Here is a 4,623-nt window from a genome sequence, read left to right as displayed (position 1 = left end):
GGACAGAAGGGTTCAAGCAAACGCAGCTTGTAAGGCAAGTGCTGAGAAGCATACATTTAAAGCCCCAGATTGAAAGTAATATAGAAAAGAATATATTTCTAGGAACAGAAGTGAAGGACCACAAGGTAATGATGTGAACATTCTAATTGTCAGAAAATTATAAATGCAATTTAAAAAAATATATTTTTTATTGTAACATATGTGTGTTTTCTCTGTGTTTATGGTATTGTACTCTGTTCTTGCTTTTGAGACCTATCCACAGCGTTTGCTTTCTTGTTTCGGCTTATTTGGACGGGAGGTAGCTTGGGCTTTTTTCGGAAGGACATGGAGCTTGTTTTTTCCCCTTCCAAGCTGCTGCCGGCAACACTGGACACGAACCAGCAACAATGGCGACGAAGAGTCGAGGTCTGGCCCTGGGCCCGGGATAGAAAGACCAACGCCAGATTAATCAGGTAAGCAGGTGGGTGGGCCACACAGTGTGTTTGTGTTTATTTAAATGTAAGAGCGGTGAGTTTGAAGCGCATGTTGGAAATCTGCAGAACCCTTCTCGGGCCGCAATTTCGTAGCTTTCGATCAGGCAGGATCAGCTCCAGACTCCCTCTCCCCCTGCCTGCACGTCCTTCCAAAGCCCCCCTCTCCGTGTCCCCTCTAATCCAGGGCATTCCCTGGCAGCCCAACCTATGTGCATTTTCGGGGTCCGGTTCAGCGGTGGAGTGTGGCCTGAACAGGGACTGCATGGTTATTGCTCTTCCTGGCCCCTCCCGTGAGAGCTGATACCCATGTGGACCCCGCCGGAGGATGCCCTCATTTAGGGAAAGCATAATATAGATGGCATGACCCTGGCAAGTCTTCCATGATTATGAAATATGGAAAGTCTACAGCGAAGCCCATTCGAAAGGGAAAACGGACCTTTCACACATAATGTGGCATTCCTGGTGATAGCCTACAACTCCCATGATCCTTCACCGCTGACTGCACTGGCTAAGGCTTCTGGGATTTGAAGTCCGAAATATCGGGTTTGCAACGTAATGAGTGACCATGGTCTAGCAAAAGGTCAGATCAGCACTGCACACAATTACACATCAAATAGAGCATGTATATAGGTTGTGCATTCAGCTTTGCAGCAACATATGTTGCCAGGTTCAGAAACTGGGAGGTGCCTGTGTGCAGCAAACACGCACTGACATCACCAGACCGAGAACTTCAAAAGTTAAGTATGACTGCAGTGAATATTGCCTTCTGGCAGGATCGATGCGAGAAAGGGCTGTGTCGATCCTACTGGAAGTACATTATTTAGGCCCAAAAGGGCGCCAGGGTCCAGAGCCCAGGCATTTGGGATGGTCTAATTGTACCCAGGTGCGTGCCTTTCAGATTGCGCCAGTGTTTGATGCAGAGGCTGGAAGGCTGCTATCCGGTGCTGGGGAGACGTCACCCCCGACCTCGGCGGCAAGTGGGATTGTGATCCCTGCCCCAGCAGCACCTTCTTCACAGCCCAACAGCCGTCCCCTCCACGATCGAGCTTCACAAACGTCACGCCAAAGTGAGCTAGGGCTCAGTGTGTGTGCGCCATGCATGGGAAGGTATCGGAATTCATTGTAAACAGTGTAATTTTTTAACAACATCTTAAAGCTACTGTCTGTTTATCAAGCATTCTCGCATGACGTAAGCGCCGTGCTTTATTGTAATGGGGGCATGTAGGTGGAGATGTGCCCACATATGGACAGTGTTGTAGGGTGGAGGCACAAGTGAAAATTATGGGCAGTTCTTTCACACCTTTGTCATGATTTATGGTCTTGAAAACAGAAGGATTCCAACACGACATATTGCTTTCCCAGGAAGCATTTTATGCTATAGGTGGCATGGTATATAATCTTCAAGTTAGTTCTCCTGGCGGGGGAAAGTGTGTTTGAACATGTGTTCATGGAGAGAAACTAATTAATAACGGAGCCAATGGTCCTGTAGTTGTGGGGCAGCAGAGTTATAGTGCTCATGAAATGTGTGCCATATGCTACAAGCATGGATGCGTACCATGCGTGTTGTGGGGTGAAGTAAGGTAACTCATTGAGATGGGCACTTTCTCAAACAGTTGTGCATGATCTGCAAACACAGGTTCGAGCTTAGAGCAAACCCAGACTTGTATCAGTCCAATGTTAATAAATTATGTACATGTACATCTGATGATAATAATAATCAGGTGTTATGGAGTAAAGGTAACTTAGGTGGGAAGTGAGCTGGGCGCTTATGTGTCATGTGTGTAGATAGAAATCCATTTCCTGACTGTTTTTTCACATGGAACACTAGAGATTGATCTTGCTGGTGTGCACATTGCTTCACAATTCATCTCTTGGGCCCCCCTCTTCTCTCCCTCTCCCCTGTCACACCTGATGAGGTCTCTAGACCACTCCTGGTACCTGCTCACCGTGCCACCCACCCAGCCTCAGGGCAACCCCTTGCACTGGGGTCTATATCTGTACCCATACAGTCCCCCCTCCCTTTATCTTTATGCACTTATCAGACACACCCTGTCTGCTGCCTTATCTCAGCACTTGCCACTTGTTGGCTGCACTACCACTGTTTGTTGCCTTCGTTATTTATTTATTTTCTATTTATCCGTTTCTCCTCTGCTCCGCACTTCCCACCCCCCTCTCCATGCACTTTTCCCCTTCCCTCGGCCCCTGCGCGATCTCAATGTCACCTGGCCTAGTAGTCTGTCTTCCCTCCCTTTCCCCTCCCTTGCCTCGTCGTGCCTTGAAACACTTGTGTATAGGCGCGTTATAAATGCCATATCATATCTATGTCTTAGCACTATCTGAAATGTCGTCAGGCCGAATACGATAGTTAATTTCACATCCTTACTGTTCTGGTCTGTAAGAATGTCATTGTATTTTCCCTTGTTCCCTCCCTTGCCTTGCAGCGCTGTGAAACACATTGTGTATCAACGCTATATAAATAAACGATCATATCATGAACCGCTTTGCTCACATAGCCTGCATTACTAGTTGCTATATTTCATTAAGTTTATATCGGCGACTAGTTGTACTTTGCTTGCTCTTTTCAAACTTTTTACACATCTTTTTTTGCATTTCAGAATTTATCCATGTAAAGCCAGGGAAATGGGCTTTCCAGTATTCTCTGCATCCGAGTACAGAAAAGCCCTTCAAAATAAAATTGGGAACTACCGGATGAAGAAGGAGCCAGACCTGGTCTTTTCTACACCAGTGTAGTTGGGCATTCCCTTGCTCCCTGGGCTGGACCCCATCGGACTCGCTTGCTCCCCGGGCTGGGCCTGGATTCTTGTGTGACTTCCTGGACTGGTTCTGGGTCCCCTCTCACCTTTGCTCCCTGGGCTGGGCCCCACCGGATACTCGTGGGACTCCCTGGACTGGTTCTGGGTCCCCTCTCACCCTGGCTCGACCCCACCTGACTCACTTGCTCCCTGGGCTCGGCCCCACCAGACTCACTTGCTCACTGGGCTGGGCCTGGATACTGGTGACTCCCTGGACTGGTTCTTTGTCCCCTCTCAACCTTGATCCCTGGGCTGGACCCCACCGGACTCGCTTGCTCCCTGGACTGGTTCTGGGTCCTCTCACCCATTTTTTAATTGTAAAGCACCCATGTTTGGGATTGCTACAGTTGTGTTTTTGTGCTATGCACACAGTGTCCGATTGAATCTCTGCCTCGTTTTAATAAATATAGTGGGAAAAAAAAATGTCGCTTCTTTTTAAATATAGTTAATATGCCATTACATGGTCTTGACTTTCATGGCCATTTTACCTAAGTGACTGACCTAATAAGCCATCACTATAGTTATAAAAACAATTCAAAATGCAACTCTCTAAAATGGGCAGCAGTTAACAGTGAGGCTTTTAAAGCCCAATTCAACAAGGTGTGCCAAATGTGTTTTTTAAGCGTTTCGTTTCAGGATTATAGTAAACATTATTTTTGTTAAACTCCAAAATGTATTTCCAGCTCATAAACCGAAACAATGCCTATATTGTTGAAGGATATTTTTGGGATTGCTTTGTTTTTTGATTGTAAAGTATTATTTGGTGACTACATTAATTGCTTTTGGATTTCAAAAGGTTTATTTGGGGATTGCATTGCTTTTGGATCTCTACGAGGGTGCATTAAACCAAAAGGAAGCCAGATGTAATCCGTTGCTTTTGTATTTATTTAGGGATGGCACTGCTTCTGGTTTTTTTTATAGGATTGTTTGGGGATTGCATTGTTTTGGGATTTTTGCTGGATTGTTTGAGGATTGGATTGCTTTTGGATTTTTATACGATTGTTTGGGGATTGGATTGCTTTTGGATTTTTATAGGATTGTTTGGGGAGTGGATTTTTAGTGGATTGGATTGTTTGTGGATTGGATTGTTTTGGGATTTTTAGTGGATTGTTTGGGGATTGGATTGTTTTTGGAGTTTTAGTGGATTGTTTGGGGATTGGATTGTTTTGGGATTTTTAGTGGATTGTTTGGGGATTGGATTGTTTTTGGAGTTTTAGTGGATTGCTTGGGGATTGGATTGTTTTTGGAGTTTTAGTGGATTGTTTGGGGATTGGATTGTTTTTGGAGTTTTAGTGGATTGTTTGGGGATTGGATTGCTTGGATTGTGTGGGGATTGC

General features: G+C 45.6%; 1 long non-coding RNA gene across 1 annotated transcript; it reads left to right on the top strand.

Annotated features, from left to right (window-relative positions):
* The first annotated feature begins 330 nt into the window (after positions 1-330).
* Positions 331-3,709, top strand: LOC138481797 (uncharacterized). The gene is made up of 2 exons (XR_011274411.1): positions 331-452; positions 3,089-3,709. It is a non-coding gene; the product is annotated as an uncharacterized lncRNA (long non-coding RNA).
* The last annotated feature ends 914 nt before the right edge of the window (positions 3,710-4,623 follow it).

Source organism: Ambystoma mexicanum, chromosome 5p (assembly GCF_040938575.1).
Source record: "Ambystoma mexicanum isolate Mex_15411 chromosome 5p, UKY_AmexF1_1, whole genome shotgun sequence".
NCBI lineage: Eukaryota > Metazoa > Chordata > Amphibia > Caudata > Ambystomatidae > Ambystoma > Ambystoma mexicanum.
Note: the sequence above shows the minus strand (reverse complement) of the source record. Positions and strands in the feature narration are given on the sequence as shown.